General features: G+C 38.8%; 1 long non-coding RNA gene across 1 annotated transcript in view; it reads right to left on the bottom strand.

The window, feature by feature from the left end:
- LOC119507224 overlaps positions 1 to 15,418 on the bottom strand; it is a 42,035-nt gene extending 26,617 nt beyond the window's left edge. Inside the window, exons 1-2 of the long non-coding RNA XR_005211172.1 lie at positions 15,303 to 15,418; positions 12,408 to 12,469 (exon numbers count right to left, since the gene is read on the bottom strand). This is a non-coding gene — a long non-coding RNA (uncharacterized LOC119507224). The remainder of the gene's footprint in view (positions 1 to 12,407; positions 12,470 to 15,302) is intronic.
- Positions 15,419 to 20,811: the final 5,393 nt, after the last annotated feature.

Below are 20,811 nucleotides of genomic sequence, written 5' to 3' on the forward strand. Positions count from 1 at the left end.
CGTTGTTCAACTTCCTCTAGTCTTGTACTATGAGTGTCCAGAATCTTTTTAATTTGGTCAACAGTTTCTTTAATTTCCATAAGATCATCCATTTTTTTATTTAGTCTTGCAATGTCTTCTTTATGCTCTTCTAGGGTCTTCTTGATTTCCTTCATATCCCGTACTAGGGTCTCATTGTTCATCTTTAGTTCTTTGAGTAGCTGCTCTAGGTGTGTCTCTTCTGGTCTTTTGATTTGGATGCTTGGGCTTGGGTTATCCATATCGTCTGGTTTTTTCATATGCTTTATAATTTTCTGTTGTTTTTGGCCTCGTGGCATTTGCTGACCTTGATAGGGTTCTTTTAGGGTTTGTAGACCAGTTGAAGTCCTTATCTCTAATTTATCAGATCTACAGCTTCGTGGAGTACACTTTCTCTAACTACCCAGCAGGTGGCGTCCACGAGCCACCTGTTCTCCACAAGCCAGATCTCCCCTGCTTAGCCTTTTTGGTGAGTGGGGGAGTGAGTCTTGTGGGGCCCAATAGGTGTCGCAAGCTTGCGTGTGTAGTTGGTGTTGCCTGCCCTGTATGTGGGGCGTGTTTCTGGGCAGTCGGGGAGGGGGGGTGGCCCTAACAATCAAATCTCCCTGATGATCCTAGAGTTTTAAAGCTACTGCAATAGTCTAATCCTTCAGTTCAGTCCTGCCACAGTTTGTCTCTGCCACTGACCCACAAGTCTTTGGTATTGGCGTATGGCTCCTGAGACTTGCAAGTGGGCCCCTCTTCCAGGCTGTGCACCCCGGGTCCTCTGTTGAGGGATGACTGTGCTATGTCGCAGGTGAGTGCCGTCCCCCCAGGGCAGTTCTGGGCTGCTGGGCTGTGTTGGGAGGCTCCCAGTCTGCTCAAATGATGGCTGAATGGGGCTCTGTTAATTCACACTGCTCCCCCTTCCCAGCTCTGGGACATTCAGCTGAGGTTGCAGGGAAGGCTAATGTCCACGCCCAGTTTTGTGGTGTGTGCCTGTTATTTGAAGCACTTCCGTCACACTGGGTTGTCTGGGGCAGCTCTGGGCTATGGGGCTGGCGATGGGCAGGAGTGTTTCCTGTCCACCAGGATGGTGGCTGTGAGCGGACACCCCCCTTTTCTTGGGAAGTTGTGTTGTTTAGTTAATTTTCTCAGCCACTGGATTATTGCCTTTTGTCTCAGAGCTCTCTTAGTTCTGCTCTTGACTTGACGTGCCCAAATTTCAATTCTTTGAAGCTTTCTGTATTGAGCTTCTTAGAGTAATTATTTTAGAAAAAGCAAAAAGGATTAAAAAAAAAAAAAAAAAAAAAAAAAAAAAAAAAAAAAAACGGCCCTCCTCAGAGATCTAATGGGTTATTGAAATGCTAATAGACAAAGCAACCAGGGCCATTAAGGAAAAGTGCCCAGGGCAGAGAGATCAGCCTTGCTTCGGGATTTGCATATGCGCCTCAAGGCCTGATCTCCGCCCTTCCCCTTTCTGTGTTCACCAGAACTCCAAAAATCCTCTGCTTTTATTTTGGAGTTTTTCGTGTTGTTTTTTTTCTATGCCTGTCTCCTCTCTGCTGGGCTGGCTGCTCTCAGAGTCTCTGGTGTCTGGCCTCAGTCTATCTATGGTTGGAGTTTGAATCAGTAGAATGAGTTTCCGGTAAGAGCAGCCACTGCAATTCTCCCTTCTCCTTCCTGGAGCTGACAGCCCCTCCTCCCCCGGGACTGAGCCTGGCAGGGAGGGGCGCGGGTCCCCTGGCCGCAAAAACTTACAGATTTCGCTGATCTCAGCAGTTCCACGTTTTCATGAGTGTTGTATGAAGTATGCCCAAAGACAGATTGCTCTGTGGTGTCCAGTCCACGCAGTTCCTGGCTTTCTACCTACTTTCCTGGAGGAGTAACTAAAACATACAGCTCACCAGTCTGCCATCTTGCCCCGCCTCTCCAATAGTGGGTTTTTATTGGTGAAATTAGTGGCTTGTTATTTAGCATTCTTAATGTTAAAATGAACTCTTGCTGTGAAGAGTAGTTATTCAAGATATGCAAATTGTTTAAAACATTAAAAAGATACCCCCCTTCTGTTCCTCTTGCATGAACAAGGGTTAAGAATCTAGAAATGTCTGTAGCCAGTATGGGGCATAAAGATTGATCCCCAAATGGCCCTGAGCTCAGCCATTGTTTGGGAGGATTACCGCTGTGTGATACCAGCTAGGAGGGTAAAAGACACCTCCTCCTAGAAAATGGTAACATTTCATGAATGCCTAAAAGAACACTCAGTTCACAGAACAGGTTGTGTGAAGTGATGTGTGGTGTTTTGAAGCTGTATGTACCCCAGAAAAACATGTTCTTAAATCTAATCCATTCCTGTGGATATGGACCCATTGCAGTTAGGGTCACTTGATAAGGTTATTTCAGTTAAGTCATGACCCACCTCATTCAAGATGGGTCTTAATTCTAATACTGGAATCCTTTATAAATGGAATGAATACAGAGAGAGAAAGAGAGAAAAACACAGAGAAGCTGAGAGAGAAAGCTACAGTAAGAGAGAGGAAGCCACTAAAGCCAGAAGCTGGAATTAACAAAACCTGGAAGAGATGAGAGAGACTAGCAGATGCCACCATGTGTCTTGCCATGTGCCAGAGGAGCCAAAGATCAACAGCAGCCAGTTTTCAGGAAGAAAATATTGCCTTGATGATGCCTTTGTTTTGGACATTCTCCCTGGCTCAAAACTGTAAGCTAATAAATCCCCATTGTTTAAGCCACCCCATTTCATGGTATTTGCTTTAAGCAGCCTAGGAAACTAAAGCAGAATTTGCTACCAAGAGAGTGGGGTGTTGCTATTGCAAGTACCAAAAATGTGGCAACAGCTTTGGAATTGGGCAATGGATGGAGGCTGGAAGAGTTGTGAGGAGCTTCATAGAAAAGGCCTAGACTGCTTTGAAGAGACTTGGTAGAAAGATGGATGCTAAGGTAGTTCCAATGAGGACTTAGGAAAAACTGATGAATGTGTTATTGGAAACGGGGGGAAAGGTGAGCCTTGCTTTAAAATGGCAAGAGAACTTGATGAAATTGAGTTCTGATGTTACATGCAAGGCAGGACTTAAAAGCGATGAACTCAAATATTTAGCTGAGTTGATTTCCAAGCTAAGGGTGGAAAGTGCAGCCTGGTTTCTCATCACAGTTTATAGTAAAATGCAAGAGGAAAGGGATAAGCTGAGAACTGAATTCCTGGGCACAAAGAAAGCAGAAATTGATGATTTCAAAAATTCTGAACTTCCAGAAAGTGATTCCCCAGAGATTAGTGCTCTGTGAGAAGGTTTAATTGAACATGGATCCAGGCAGCCATTTCAGTGCGAGTCGGGATTGGAGGTGCAGTCATCCAGGAGGGATTTGTGGAAAGTTCTTTTTTCTTTATTTTACATTCCTTCAGTAATAAGATTATTGAATCCTACACCTGATTCGGTTAACACTTACGTAGACTCTGTAACTCGGGAAGATAATATTTTATTTTCTTCTTTTAAATAAGAAATCCATGCTTATTATAGAACTATGAGGAAAAGCAGACAAATGTAAAGAAAAGATACACTAATACTACTTACTATCACTCAAAGGACACTGCTGTTAAATTTTTGGAACATACATCTTTTAGAATTTTTTCCCCAGTGCATATATGGTGAAAAATAGGATCACATTTGAGGTACTATTGTATAACCTGTCTCTTATTAACATATCATAAGCATATTTCCAGGTCACTAATTATAAGCATGTGCAATATGCTTTAAGAATTATAATGTTTCAACATCGCATCTCCCAACTGACCCTCAGGACTCTTAAAAGCTTCCTTAAATAACTGGTAGGGGGATCTGTATGACATTGCTACTCAAAAGAAAATAAAAGTTGATTATCAAGGGGGTCTGTGCTATTCTCCTCCAGCACCGTTTTGACAGGAACTGTAGTATTTTCAACAAAAATATTGACACAATCTGAAAATCAACTTCTTGATGACCATAGATGGAATCACAGAAGCCATTTGCTCCTGCCATTGTGTAAAGTTTGTTACATTTTGTTCTGGGAATGGGGTCAATATGGTCATAGATCGAAGCTTGGACACTTTGGCAGCAGTAAAATCAATGATGGTCTGCCTTTCTCTTATTGATGGGCTGTACAGGACCACACTTAGGTGCAACTCTGCATTCACATTTGGGTAAATACTTCTGAAAAAATGGTATTAGCTATTTGACATCTGATAGAAGTAACCAGCGGAGTGTCCTTCCTTCAAAATGAATTATAAAACATCAACAAAAAATTTTATTTCATTTCTTAGATAGCTATGATATTCTACCGCCCCTACTTTCTTTATTTTTGTGCAACTGATGGTTATGGTTATTAATCATAGCTAATCAAGCTGCAAATATATGTGTATCCACATTATGTTGTTTTTGAAATCACAGTTCTTTACTGGAGATTGCCAAATAAGACAGGTAATCTTACAAGTAAATAAACAGAAACAAACCCGAAATCAAACTGGAAACACTACCAAGAATTCAAAGTCTTGAGTCCCTAACTCAAAGAAGAAGTCAAAAGCTCCTAGTTGGTCTTGCCTTTTGCTAGAGTTCAGTCTCTGAGGCCCTCCTGAGTTTTATAAACTAAGAGCCACCAGAGGGAAATAGGAACTTGAAACACTAATATGTCAAAGTGTGGAAAGGTGAGTCTCAGAATTTCCCATGTGGATGTGTTTTGATTTCATGTGGATTTACTTATTTTCTCTCTTATGTGGCGCTTCAGAGACAAAAAGTAAAGTGCAGAAAATCCTGACCAAAACGCTAAACCACTCTTTCAGAGGCTATGAGTTAGTGTACTCCTGTACCAGAGCACCAAAACTTTCTGGTGGAGTTCAAGTTTCTTGATTTATCTCTTTGTTTTTACTTCCCAATCTATCACAGACAGGTATTTTGGTAAAAAGAAAACCATGCACTTGGTTTTCATGGCAATACTAAATCTATAAAAGCTTGTAAACACTCTCCATTTCTGTACCAGTAACAAATCAAATGGGTGGTCTAGTGTTCTATGCTTTATTTAGAGAATTTGAATGCAAAAAGTTCAAATGACCTGTTTGATCATTTAACTTTTCTAAGATTCTGTTTCCTCATGTTTCAAGTTTCTCAGGGCTGCTTTAGGATGAAATGAGATGTTAGATGCTAAACAGCATTAATTAAAAATGTTTCAAGCATTGTACATAACCAGATAAGAGAATTTGCTACCAGCTCATTTGGTAACTGGGGGCAACTTCAGTACATCTGTTTTCAGCATTTACTGTGGATATTCATTTCTTAAGTGAACTGCTGGGAGGAACCATTAATTATAGGTAACATTAAATCAAGAACACACAAATATACAAGTAATAAAGTGATGGTGGATATGTATGACTCTTGGTGAAGATTTGTGCAAGAAACCTGACCACATACATCTAAAGGACATGGAAGTGACCACATCTCCTTTTGTGTTCTTGTAGGTTTTGCAAAGGAAAGTGAACTTCTCACACAGAAAGCGGCTTGAGGGATCCTGATTGTGCTTACCTTAGAGAGGTATGTATTTTTCTACTTACTGTGAGGCAAGAGCCACGGGGAGAGAGTTGTATGGCTAGGGTGAAATGGGCTTGCTGGAGTTTGCTATGGGAAATGCGGTTCTTGTTTTGTTTTGTTTTACATTTGAAGAAATTCTAATGCATCTGAAAACTCTTCGAACCCATTTCCAAGATGGGATTATAAATCCATGAAACATGTATAAATATGTTGCTCCTGGAGTATTAGGCTTCAGTATGGCACCACATTTTCCCTTTCCAACGCTCATGACATTTTGCAAATGGGCAGGAAGTTTGCCTAAGCTGAGTCAGAAGGAAAAAAAGGTGAGCAGCACTCATCCAAAGGAATCAGCAGCCCCACAGATGTGGTAAGAGTGATGTTTCTGATGTTACAGGCACCTGGCTACAGCCTCCCTGATTCAGAGAAACTGTACCCAGAGAGTTGCTTTGGAAATGAGTCAAATGATCCATGATGGGAGAAGCTGATTTATTTGTCTAAATTTAGGTGGTAGGTGTTGAAACTACCCCCACTCATCAAGGTTTATGTAAGGCTGTTATAATACTTCCACATTATCTCTCCCTTTATTAATTCATCCAAGCAGTCTATTTGCTTTTTGGCCCAATGCAGCCCATTGAGCAGACATCTTAATTGAGCTGTTCATAATGATGCTGAGATCTTTTTCGGAAGAGGTGCCAGCTAATTCAGAGCCCATCAGACCCATTAGTGTGTGGGAACTTTAAATGGTCTTTTTCAGTATGCATTACTTTGCAATGAACTGCTTGGGAGCACATTGGCCATGCATAACCTAATCCATTTCTTTTTTAGTTTCTTCAGAAATACCACAGAATCATCTAGGCTTTCAGCTAGCCTTAAAAATAATACTGCAATCTCAAGGTTAAACTGGTTGACCAAATTTCAATTCTTCTTTCTTTTAGGACATACATTTTCAGAGCTTATTTGAGTATCAAAACCCTAAGGTATTTATTTCAAGCCAAAGTTGAATTTGATGGTTTTTTTCAAAAGATTTTATTTCAAACATGTCTACCTGAAAAAACCCCAGGCATTACAATTTTCCAAAAAAAATTAAGGAAATCAGAACACATATGCCTTATAATCAAATTTCACCTAGAGAACATATATTTTAACATTCAACCTGGATAATGGATTCCAATGGAAATCACATCTAATAATTCTGCATATATTCAAACATCACATCTAGCCAAGCACTGATTTTATTTAGGTCTATGTGTGAAATTTATTGAAATGAGTTTGAGGGGTTTTTTACTTTAAGTTTTTTTATCCTCCCTCAATAACCTTGAGAATTTAAAACTAGAAGCAATCTCTAGGATCTGTCCTCCAAGAGATAGGCGTAATTTAAGTTTTTCTGGGAGAGATGGCATCTAATATGTTCTAAAAGAGGGAGATTACGTTCTGTGAGAACACTCTTATGTAACAACAATTCTTATCTTTACCTGTAACCTCACAAAATGAAGTGAAATTTAATCATTATGTTTGGTTCTCTGTAATGTGGGATGTTTAGACTAGCCAAAAGGCTAACCTACTAATAAAACTAATTTTTATTCCAGTCTTGACTTGCCAATATTTCAGACATATCTAGAAAATAATTGAATGTATGATAATTCAGGATTTTTCTAAATCACAAAGTTGTTACCATGGGTATAAATTCTTACCCTCTTTGGGGAAATGGAATTGGGCTGCATCTTTATTTAAACTGTCTGCCCCCACCCCTCTTATGTCACCAACACCATCTTGGGTTCTTATTCTTTACTTCTTTTTCATAAAACTTTATACAATGAAGAAAGTAAATACTGACCTTGTGATAGCTTTAATTCATTCTGATTGACTTAGGACCTTAATATAATAGCGACAATATTAAATGGCAATAATATACATCACTACCCATAATGATAAAAAACAATGAATATATTTGTATTTTAGGAGTAACTTTTTCCAGGTGATGGGTGAAGATCAATAGGAATCATTTTATTCTTCACCTCTGGACTCTAGCATAATTCCAACTTGAAATTCGCAAAAGAAAGCAATTAATATTGCATGTGCCAGTGCGAAATAATGTCAGAAGTCAGATGTACTTCACAAAATTCAGAGATTCCCTTGGAATATCTGGGGGATTGTGATGGCCAGAAATGGTCAGGTGAGAAGTTGTTGGTGGGTAGAAGCAGAACATCATATTAAATAGGCTATTTAATAAGTGATTTGGGCAATAATGATATTAGCTTTACCTGTTGTGTCACCATCTTTAAAGTCAACTTTGGTCTGCGATTTGCCTTCTCACATTGTTTGCTATTAATTACTTCCAGATCCCTGGATCATCTGATATTCTTTGCAAAATGAGTGACACTTACTGGCAATCAGTGCCAAGGCAGAGGAGCCAGCAACAAAGAAGGAGATATAAAATGACCTTATAATGAATTGCTTATTTAAATAAATATTTGTGCCATAATATAGAGAAAATCAATGCACTGAGAACTCACAGAAATATACCTGAAAAGGAAGTATCACATTATTCTCCCAACTCAAATTGTTGAATCAAAACTAGGTCTCAGGAATCCATCAGTTCAAAAGTGGACATAAATAGATATTCAACATTCTCTCTCTGACAAACCTGAAATGCAGACACTTTTATGTTTCATGTTCTTAGCAGTTAACTCATTTTAGGACAAAAATTATTTTTTAATGTATTTTGTTGACAACTCATATTGAATTGTGGGCTATAAATAAATTTTGATTGGAAAAAATGGAGAAACATCATTGCCATAGAAAACTGAACATCTGATGGGGGTTTAGGCAGAGAGAGGCACAAATTGTCTAATCACATTCTTCTTTGCTCCGGGATTCTAATTATCACAATCAAAATATCTGCGTATACTCCAGAGTTAGCTAGCACAAATGTCTATTCAGTAAAACTACAGGAACACATATTTCATACAAAGCGGAAATAAAGTAGCTATTGTAAACAAGTAAAATCAAAATTGTAGAGAGGAAGATTGCAAACAGTTACTTGACCAGGAATTCTCACAGCAGCATTATTCACAATAGCCAAAGATGGAAACAATCCAGATGTCCGTCAACAAATGAACAGATAAACAAAATGTGTTGCAAACACACAATGGAATATTATTCAGCCATAGAAAGAATGAAATTATGAGACATGCTGCAACATGCAAGAAACTTGAAAACGTTAGGCTCAGTGCAATAAGCAAGACACATAAGGCCAAATATTGTATGAAGTCACTTAAAAGAAATGTCTAGAAATAGGACACCCACAGAGACAGAAAGGAGATTAGAAGTTACCAGGAGATGGGAGAGGGGAAGAGGGAGTGTATGTTTGGTGGATATGGAGTGTGTGTAAATAAAATTAATTTAAAAAGCTATATAGAAAAAAATGGAGCACAAGGAGAGTACAAGTGTTAAGCATAAAGTTGAATGAATTTTTAAGATATATGTCCCCATGTAACCTCCCCCCACGCCCCCAGTCCAGATATAGAGCATTTCCTTTTATCTTATTGCAGATGGCATCTAGAGTAGACACGGCAAACTGCTTTGAGAAAAAGAGCAGTAAAGTGTAAACTTTCTAAATGGAGCCTCTTGACAAATGCTGTTAGTTGAGGATGAGGTCTTAGTCTCAAAAGCTTGGACATTTGAATATGAGAGTTAAAATTTCAATTAGTCGAACACTAGCCTTGGGAAGAATGCTGAATGAGCTCTCTTCTGGAATCTCTTCCTGGCTTAGTATTGCTGATGTTTTCTTGGGCTGTGGGCATGGACATGGGTCAGAAAAGTGAGGACTTATGACTATGCCCCAGTTTTGTGGAGCTCTAGGGTGATAGAAAACAATGGCGTAGCGTTTTTTTCAGCATACAGAGCTGGTTCCTTGAATCTCTTTCAGCCCCTGGAGTGGTGTGGGAGGGTGTCCAAAGTTTCCATCACTCCAGAAATATAAGGCATTGCCTGAGAGAGAGGCCCTGAAGGGCAGGGCCCTGGGAGCAGGACCATCGGCTGGCGGCTCCAGGGAATCGGACATCAGCAGGGGATGCCGACAGGAAGGGGTGACTTCAGCCCCAACCAGGAGTCTCTCTCCCACTTTCTCACCCAGAAAACTAGTTGTGATATCAATTCCCTAGAACGTAAATAAATTCTGGGAAGAAGGAGAAAGGGAAATCTCAAATTGACAGAAAACACTAATTTTGACTGACTTTGATTAAAACTAAGTTCTTTGCCACCAGGTAGAATAGGGTTTAAAAGAGAGATTAATTTTTTATTTTTGTAGGAAAACGGGTTACATTTTTATGGCATTTCTAAATTCTAACAAATGTGTACCTACCACATAATCAGAATAAATAAACCCAATATCATATTAGAGACTAAAATTAGTAAAGAATGAATGATGCTTAACCATATTGAAGTAACTGCCTTTGTATGGCGCCTGAGAGTTGACATGCAGTTTTGTGTACATAATCTCATTTGGTCCACTCAACAGCCTGCCAGGTAAGCAAGACAAAGGCTCTTCCTTTATAGGAAAATATAAACACCCAGGGAATTCCATCCCTGAATGTTATTTAATCAATTTAACCAAGAAATCACGGAATGCTACTACTTGTCACTTAGTGACATCCTGTTATCCTTGGAGTGCATTTCCCAGGAGTCATATGGAGCAGGGTCATGAAACATCATCGTGTGTAGGGACCTGGTCTCACCATGGTGTAACTGTACCCATAAACAAAAGAGGATGTGGTGGGTGAAAGGCAGTGTATGAAGGCAAAAGGATAAAAGAGTGTGTTCTTGAAAACTTATTTTTAGTGTTGCAAAAAAGAAAGGGAACTCAAGTTAGAATCCCAAGTTAGTCAAATCCTAACCCTTTCAGGTGATAATTTAGAGGGGGTGGCGAAGGAGCAAAAGGTCCATAGACGGAATAACCCTGGTTATCCAACTCATGAGCCTTCTCAGGCATCATTAGCTCTGACTGGTGGTGAGGAATAGCTTGAAGACAAGGTAGGAAATGAGCTTGAAGACATGAAACTGGCTTCAGAGACTGGTCCTTGCATATGGGATCTCAGGTCTATGGTGTCCTTGAGCTTGATCTATGGCTGAAAAAGTCCAGACAAGCAGACTGTACAGGGCACTTACAGTCCCAGGCAGGGGATATCAAAGCCTGGCGGGTGGCTGATGAATTCATTCTCAGCAGGGTCCTAGCTACTGGCTGAATGTGGAGATGCATCCAAGCCGCTTGGAGATTAGAACAGAGTTTCAGTTCCAGATCCTCCACCTGGAGGCCCAGAGAGAACAGACAGAAATCCAGTCTGAGGTCTAGGCCAAAACTGAGGGGTAAGAGCAGGGATAATATGAGAAGAAGACTGGCAGCAGTATCCCTTTCCCTGCCAGTGCAGGCAGAGTCAGCTGCTGATCTTCTAGCAGGTCAGGATGATCGAGGTCGAAGGGCCCTTGACTACAGATGGAGGCCACCAGTGATGCCAGGGAGAGAATCTAGAGAAGACAGGATTTGAACATCATGGCACCCATTCGAGGTACACTTTGGGTCAGACTGTCATGGAGCACCCAACCTGACAGAATATACTCATCACACAGTTGACACATGATTGAGACGTGAGAGCTAGTGGGAAAGCAGTGCCTTGACCAGTAAGCCATTCATTAAGAAAGAAAATCTAAAATAAATTTAACCAGACAGCTCAAAAATTCTGCTGGTAGTTTGTAACTTTAACAGCCATAGGATTTTTTCCTAGATAAACAGTAGAAAAGGTTCCATTTCCAAAGCTAGACTCGGGAATTACTTGAACCTTAAAGACATTTCTGTTTACTTCTATCACGTATTGAAGAAAGTGGTCAATTTAATTGTTCTCTTAGGGAACTGGCAAGGCCATCCCATGATTTTGATTTCCCCCATAAATCCTTAAATTCAATCAGTCAATTCTGACAGTGCTCAGAGAGGGGGATTCAGAGGCAACTTTTTTTTTTTTTCTTTCTTTCTGTTTACTTGAAGAGATTCTATTTTCCATGTGCATAAGGTAAAGAATTATTAATCATGGAAGAATAGGAGCCAGCAATTACACACCTGTAATACCTACAGCATCTAACAAGGTCACTCTACAGCATTTAGGATCCTCCAAAGCACTAGTCTTTAAATATACATATTTCATTTTTTAGAGAATTTTAAACCAACTTTTCTTTATATAAGTGTCTTGCTAAAATACATGGATTTGTTTCCTCCCACATAGCAGAAATAATAATGATAACAGTAGAGAAGAAAGAACATCTACGAAATGTGTCCCAAGGGCTAAGCACTTTTTGAGGTGCTTTAAAAGGATAGTATCTAATCTTCATGGTGAGCCTATGAGGTAGGGACTACTATTATCCCCATTTTACCAGAATCTAGAGAAATATGTATTCACAGAATTTTAGACCTGAAGGGCAACCATGCTAATAAACGTGCAGCCATGGTTTCCACCTAGTTCTCATACCACACTGGTGCCTCCCATGAATAAGACACTGAGAACAGAACATGTAAGTCCCAGTTACCCAAGGGCATGCTTTTGTTGTGTGACAGACCTGGGATGAATAGATCATTTCATGTTCATTTATCTTTCAACTACACCATGCCTTCTCTTGGTTATAGTTAAGAAAGAAAAGTAGCACCCCTTAGAAATACAAACATATAAAATGAAGTCTGGTAAAACACCAGGAATAACATTCCACATTCTGAGAATATGGGAGCACACACACATACATACTTACAATGCATAACCCTACATACACGTATATAACCATATACATACAGATACATACACATCAGAATACCTGATGACCAAGTTTTTGTCAATGGTTTGGAGCCACTTTGATCTCAGCTCCTACAAGAGATCAGGAGAAAGAAGACACTTATTAAAATTTCATAGGTCATAATTAATGACGCTGCTCATAAAATTGTTTCTGATGTCTCTGCTGTAAATAGACAGCTTACCTGTAGGGAGAATTTTCTTTGCAGCAATACATGAAAGATCATAAATTGGCCTTGTTCAGTAATTTAGTGGGTCTGGGAGAGCTAAAGCCTCTCTCTTTCTAAATAGATGATTTAAAAATAAATTTACTGCTATAAGAAATTGAGAGCTTGCTATCTATCTACCGTCTAAATCTACTACCACAGCCCCAGGTTTCGAAAACTTTTGATTTCCACCTCCCCTGGCTGTTTTCCCACTTTTCAGCACTCAACACTGTATGTCACGCAGCACAGTGTGAGGAACAAAGTGTAACATGACTTTTAGAATGAGGCCTTTCCTTTCACGTACTTTGCCCTCTTCCTCCTCCCCTATTTCTTCCTCTCTTTCTTTGCCCCCATCTCTACCATTCCACCTCAGAAAGCTCTCCCAACAATTGAGCCAAGGCAAGTATGTCATTGCCGTGCTGACTTCCTTCTATCTCACAGTGTTCTTTGGACTCTCCTCCACTGTTAGAAGAGATGGCAGACATGGACAATTTGTTGGTTTGAGTGTACTTCACAGATGTATATTGACTTTGATATTTGTCCCTGGAATACATAGTTAGAAAGATAAATCTAGCAGAGGTAAAAAAGGTCACATTTTAAAGATAAATAATAAGGCCTGTTGGCATTTTGGATTATATGCACTGATTCTCTTCCATTAGAGAATGCTGATTGAACATAGTACTTTATCTGATACAGTTTTACATCCTTCACAGACTTTTTGATGACAATGCAATAAAAGTCATTAGTTGGGCAGGAAAGAGAGCCATTAAATTTGCTTTAAATAATTGACCCACATGACATACCATACCAAAAATGTTGACATGGTTACCCAAGACCTCATGGAAATAGGCTAAGGGGGAAGGTGGAGGGAGTGCTAAATACAAGGGTGAAGATATAATTCACACTTGGTTATTAATTTAACCAACATTGTCAACAGTGCATTTTTCCTTTACCTTGAGACTAGTAGGAAATGGTAAAAGAATCTCCTTTTCAATCAACTGGCACCCGCCATTCACCGCATGACTAATACTGTGCTTAAAACTTGATAGAACAACCCATCTCATGTAGACTTTGAAAAGTCCAGTTGGAAACTACATCTCAAGAAACTAGAATCAAATATGACACATCGACCTAAAGTGGGGGAAGGGTCAATAGCCCATTAGCAGTTCCCCAGAGAATTTGTGTTATAAGTGACCTTCCCTTTCTGCTGCCACTCCTACCCAACTGCATTCAAGCTGCTTGGGGAAGAGACAAACTAATCACTTGCATATACTAAATTTGCTGCAGGCCATTGTGTGATAAATTGTCCAATTTCACTAAGCAGGGTAGCTTGGAAAAAGAAAGAAAATTTGGTCTCACATAATATGAAGTCATTGTGTGTTCAGATCTTCAGCTGTAATGCAGGACTAAAAATAGCTACTTTTTCTCTCCAGTCTTTCTGGATGTATGGTACATGGAGACTGTGACTATTATGGTTCTCTATACTATTTAGAAAACAGCTGCCAGGTGAGTCCCTTTGGCCATAAAGACTTGACTGTTTAAAAAAATTGATATAATGTCATCTCATTGATTTAGGGGTTACATTTAAAAATTTTTAATATTTGAAGAAACCAAATATGAAGATGAATCCTAAGACTGAGGCCAATTTGGAGTCTACTTATAACTAGACAACTTGACAGCCTCACACTTTCATTGGATTTGAATATATGAGTAGCTATTTGGGTTATAGCAATTTAGATATTGGAAATGATGACTTGATAAATTCTACAGGCTGAGCTAAAGAGTTGCAGGTAGCCTTGGAAAATTCTTGTGGTAGTTTGGCTTACATAAAAAATTAAATCTTATCCTTGCTAATTTTGCCCCAGAATTTCTAGGAAGTAATGTTAGGGATACCAGTTTTCCTGTTGGCCCATTCAGAAAGATGGTGAGTACAGGTTTGGTGGATTACAAAATGGGTTGGCCATATTTCGAGACTCCCCTGTTTGATCCTGGCACTTGCTTGCTGTTCTGTTCTACCTCAAATGTTACTTCCTTCATTTCCAGAACAAGTCAGCAAGAGTTTACCAAAGGATATTCTTCACAAACCTGTTTATTTACACAGAATGCAAATAGGCTACTCCAAAAGCAAATGTCCTTGAGAAACTGTTCAGTACATTGAAGTCTATTTTTGCAGAACTTCCCAGATTCTTTAATTTACTACTGTTTCTTGTGACTAACCAACAGAGATAGATTGTATGCCACAATCATCAAAATCATTTGTCCAAAGATTTCTTTTAACTTAGGAGGATTCTGTGGGAGTAGTAGTCCATGGAGCACACTTTGCCATACATTTCACTTGCCCAGTTTCATATGGATGCAGTCCTTAAAAATGACCTGCATTACCTACCCTAGTGAACCTATTATACAAATACAAATAACATGAGATGGTAGCAATATACAAAAGTAAAATTTCATGTTGAACTGCAACCATGGAGTAATTTTGGAAAAATCCCAGATGCTGGACAGAAATTCAAGGGAGTACATGACATTACTGCCTCCTTCTGCCCTTCACCTCCCAGACATAGATTCCAGCTTTTAGCAGTAACATGAGATTAAGAGATTGCCTCAAATCTGTGAAAGTTGGGGGGAGGGTCATGACAGTCGTGGAACTGTCACTCTCCTAGTGGCAAAGCAGCTCCTGGGAATTTTGAGGGGAAACTCACCAAGGAAGAAACGTGCCCAGGGGCATACTGTTGAGATGGCACCATATCCTTCAGGAGAGCATTTGCAGCCCGAGAAAGATCCCTTCTCCCTGGGGCAAGCTTAACATGACTTCCTTTGGGACCAGGTGCATCAATGGCCAATCAGATTCCTCATTAATATGGTTTATCTGGGTATAGGAAAAACACAGAGACTGTAATTCCTTATAAGTTTTAGGTTAAGATGAATAACTTGGAAGGTCACATATTTCAAATGCTCAGTAGAACCTATTTTGCTATTTATTTATTATATTATTTATTTTTGAAACTCTGAACAACTCTCAGCTGCCCTCAGATCCTTTCTTTACATATTCCCAGTTCCTCACCATCCTCTGATTTCCCTGACCCTGCTTCCAGCCCCCTGTACACATTATCCATGAATTTGTTTTTTATATCTTCACATTAACAAGAACACAGATAAATCACCAACCAAAAAGAAGTATATTCTCGAAAATTTAAAGCTGATTCAAAAGAGGAAGAGAAAAATTTGCTGAGATGTTTTCTTCTTCAGATAAAAGACTGTATTCTGGGACTCAGGTGAGATATGGAGAGATATTTTTCAATGGTCAAATTTTTTTTTTCCAAATTGAGCTATGCGTTAGCAACTAAAACTAAACCATAAATAAAATGATGTCTGAAAGTACACATTTCTTTTCCAAATTAAGTAGAATTCCATTTTAAAACATGGTTGTATCAATGTGCAAGTAATACTTCAAAGTTGTGTTTATTTGCCTTTAAGCAGGAATGTCTGTATTTATAAATTTATAACTAAATCAAACTATTAGGTCTTTTTGCTTATCTAGTTGGATATAAGCATGTCTTCTTCAAAACTTCTTTGTTTGCTATGTAGTAAAAGATAACTAAGTCCTTGGGTTGCAATGAGCCTTTGGAGAATGGGATAAATACTATTTTCCCTATTTTGCAGGTCAAAGAATAGAAACTTTAGATCTTCCTTGCCCCAAATCCAGGATTCTATCTATCAAAATATATTGCCACTTCAAATGTCTAATGTATTTAAAGCCAGAAGCATTTTGTGTATTTATCATTCCTCACCAAATGTAAGAACTGCCACAAAAATGCTTCGCTTTTAAAATTCTACGGTAGAATTAAATAAGCTCAAGACTAAGCAGAAAAGAAGAATAGTGAAGATAGAAGAAGAAAAATGAACATAGCTTAGCTTGTTTCTGCTGACAAGCCGATCTGTAGTCCTCTCTTTAAGCCAGAGTGTTCCTACAAAGCTGTATGTTTCAGTGGTTGCCCTGGAATCTCCAGCCTCAATAGCAGGACTGTTGGGCACATCTGTCCAGTCTGAATGATGGGAGAAGTATCAACTGTCCTTCTCCCCCAGCATCTGAGGTGGACCCCAGGCCATCATGACAAAGACCCATTAAACCAAAGCTTCTCTACCTCATCATCAGTGGAAGATGGGAATGAGGTCAAACTGTGAGGTCATTTTCAGAATCAAAATTAGCCTTCAGGTCCCTGACATCTGGACTAACAGTCCTTTTGAGGACTCATCCATGGCGTTGGCTCTCAAAACTCTGCAGCCAGCATTAGGCTGATTTTCTGGGGGCAATTCTTGCTGTCTCTATTCAAATGATCTTAAAGTGTTTTACACAGAAATCAGGCTTATACTGCTTAGGATATGGGTGGTGAGAGGAAAGTGTAGAGAAACTGCCTCTTGTCTCATAACAAATAAGCTCTAGAGTAGGAACAGTAACTAAGACCTCCACTGTGGGATAGGTATAATAGATGAAGGAGGGTCTAAGACTTGTAAAGGTCTTAGAAAGGTGGAACTATGTTTCAGAAAAAGTTTCCAAAAGGAACTTCCTTAAGAAATACAAATCATGACATCCAAGTCTTTCTGATGAAACCGTTGTAGATTAGAGAGCACCAAGCAAATTCCAGATGGCTGGATCAAGCTTGAGAAATCCGTTTAAAAAGAAGGAACTTGTCAAGAATAAAGAACTCTTTCTAAAAGAAAGAACTTTCTGGGTAAATTTAGAATATTCATTAATAAGTTGGCAATTTCATGCAATTTCCAGAGTACCTTAAAAGGAAAACAAGCAAGATTTTATTAAATCCACTATGTGAGTAGTTTCTATTGCCATAGTACCTAGACAATTTTCATTGTTTGTTATTCTTATTTTATTATTATTATTATTTAGAGATGGAAATTTATTTAAATACAATTGCTTCCTATCATACAGTGAAGAAGCCACTGGAGTTACGATCTTTTTGAGCAGAAGAGAAAGGTGAGGTCTGATGTGCTCAGATGATTTATCCTCAGAATCAAAATTGAGTCCTTGCCTGAGCTGGGATAAACTGCAGGTCCTTATATGAAGCATTTATTCTTTTTACAGATTTTAAATAATTTTTTTTCTTTTTGCTTCTCTCCACAATACTCATTAATTCTAATCATATTATGGTCCCAATGTAGCTATTTTAAAGTGAAATTAAAAGTCAGCCCAGCTTTGGAGGGTAAGAGTTATTGAAAGAGGTGTCTGGAGAGCCATTTAAAATTTTCAAGTAAAAAAAAGAGAGAGAGAGAATGTGTGTGTGAGAGAGCTGTTCGTTTCCTTTAAAAATTAAGAAATCAAATATAGAAATAGTCTAATTTACATTAATGATCTGCAATCTATGAAACAATTTTTAACCATTTTAAAGTGAAAGGCTGGTGATTATGTGGGTGAGTAGATGGTGATAATAACCATAAATCTTTGAAAGTCATGGATGTGCAAGGTAACGGTATATAAAAATGAGATTGGTTAGGTTTGTAGCCTGAGAACTTTCATAAGGAGAGCCTAAGTCATCATTCTGAGCACTTGAGAGGGAGGAACTTAGTATTTCTACTTTCCTTAGACTTGAAAGCTAGCCTTTTTCTTCTTGGCATCCAAACCATTCCTGTGCATATCGTGTAAGATAAACAGTTAGGTCCCCAAATGGGTAGCGGCCCTCCTTAATCCCAGTGGGAGTAGGGCCAAGGGTTGTTCAGGAAATGGGAATGGAGGATGTGCATCTAAAACTCATATGGAATTGCACCTATCCTAGGTGGCCTCCCAAAGAGAATTCACCATTGGTGTTGCTGGAGATTCATAGTTCTTTTCTTGTAAATTTTATCACAAAACGCTGGTGTGCTATCAACTGCTGAAATCCTGTTCTCCTTCCTGCTAGGCCCAGTCCCTCTTAGAGGAATAAATATTCTTGCTTTGTGGGAGGAAGGGCTGGGGGTCTGAGAATGAAGGGTGAAGGTATGGAATACGGAGGTGGAGAGGATGATGTGTCAACTCACCAGTGATTAGAACCAATCCTAGGCCATATGCAGAGGGAAGAGCAGGGTCCCCCCAAATGATTCTGCTAAGGAGCAAGAAGCAGTCATGAGATGTGCAAATTGCCTGGGAAAATGCTTTGAATTAGAGGCTTGATTGGAAATAGTGTCTATCTGCTTTGTTTTCCAGCTCCAGATCCTGTATCGTCACCAGAAAGAACACCACATGGCAATCCACATGTAAAGAACAGTCAGCCACAAACTGATTATAAACATACTTGGGGACACTTTCAAATATGCCACAAACAAGCTTTCAAGGAACTCCCCTTCTGTTGCTGGATTTAGAACATGTAAGTGCAAAAAAAATATGCTTGGTTGTGGGCTATAATAAATAGAATGTTTCTTAATAATTTTAATATCTCAACTCTAACCCCAAGTCTCTTAAGATAAATAGTTAATGATAATTATGTGTGAATATCATATTTTAAGTAGGGGGGCCTGTTGTATGGATTTGGTTTTATCTGACAGGTCAATACTATGGAAGGAATTTCAAATTCCAACCTCATTTTTAAAGGTAAAATTTTTTTTTTTTAGAGTCTGAGGAGAATTGACTCTAGCAATGCCATTATGTGTTATACATATTAGAGAAGGGGGCATGACATGTATTCAGAGAATTTTAGAGGGAATTAGAATACTATAAATGATTCCCTTTTTTGAACCCTGAAAAATTCCACTTTGATTTAGCACCGGTGGAACTGTTAATAAAAACTTCTGTGCACATTGTGTATAAACAGCACAGCCCAGCCTGTATCAACTTTATGCTCCAATAAACAAGACAATAATGACAAATTATCAAAGCAGGCCTCAGATGTGACCCTCAATTGGGAGAGCAGCAATTTAATGAAGACAAAAGCTAGGTGAAAGCTGCTAATATCATTTACTGATAAACAGATTTTCTCCAGAGGCTCCTAGCTGAATCCCCCAAGGACCCATAAACCTGCATAATTCCATTTAAAATATTGTGCAATTCACTAAATTAGTCTTTGAACATCCTTACTATCCAATTACGAAGCCCCAGCATGGACAGAATAATGAAATTTTTCAAACTGTGGAATGCATGTGGTCTTAACAAACTTACGACAAACACCAAAATTAGCTTTCAATTTTGAGGCCAGTATAGCTCCCTTTAATACCTCAAGTCACAGTGGCAACAATAAAACACCATTGCAGGGCTAAGCAGAACAGAAGAAAAATATATCTTGACTTACTCAGAATTCTGAACACGGTCTTCCTTCAGGAAAAAAAAAAATCATAAGAAGTTGAATGATGTTTTTGCATTTGCAAGCTATTTGGTCGCTTAAAATCTAGTAAAAGCTTTACTGAATAAAGGGTACAAAATACCTCCTGGACAGTTCTATCTTCCAGGCAGGCAGAAAAAGGCGAGAGTTTGAGGAAGTGAAATTTATTTCTGTTCAAGCATTGCAAGCTGCATTATTAAAGTCATTTGTCATGGTTTGAATATTTCTGCCTGATTCACCATTAAATTGGCCTTCTAATTACCAACTTTGTCATGAGAAGTGGTCTGGTTGATTCATTCACCAGAAAACTTCAATTCTTTTACCATCACTTGTTTCACGTACATACAAAAAAAACACAAAAACATGCATTTTTCTCCTTAAAGTAAATGATGTTGACACAATCATGCTTAAGTTATCATATAGCTATACATTTTTAAAATGTTGATAAGTATTTAGAGAGTGCCATTTTGAGTTATTTCCTTTGCATGGAGGAAATGGTCAATATTAACCTACTGTCTGGTTAGACAACACAGTCTTGCTGTTGACCACATGATCCCTTTTGGTGGTTCCAGAACCAACAGGCACCTACTCTAATCTTAAGATACCATTATTTCTCCTTCTTACATTTTCAAGCTTCTTAATTGCTATACTATCTCTATCTAAAGAAAAAGATCTTGAATCCATGGCTTCTCTGAGAAGCCTGTTGAGGTTATTGACAAGTTGTTTACTGTTTGCCATATTTTAAGGTGGTCAGGGATAGGGAAGTATGCTTTCAGTCAAATAGGTACAGAAGCTTTCCTTCTATATCCATTTCTGTTGGTTATGATACTGGTATAACAGGCACTCATATTTTAAACTACACAGTATAGCTTCTCTGAATGTTTGGGGGAAAGGAGACTAATCTACT

This window comes from Choloepus didactylus, chromosome 12 (genome assembly GCF_015220235.1).
Source record: "Choloepus didactylus isolate mChoDid1 chromosome 12, mChoDid1.pri, whole genome shotgun sequence".
Taxonomy (NCBI): domain Eukaryota; kingdom Metazoa; phylum Chordata; class Mammalia; order Pilosa; family Megalonychidae; genus Choloepus; species Choloepus didactylus.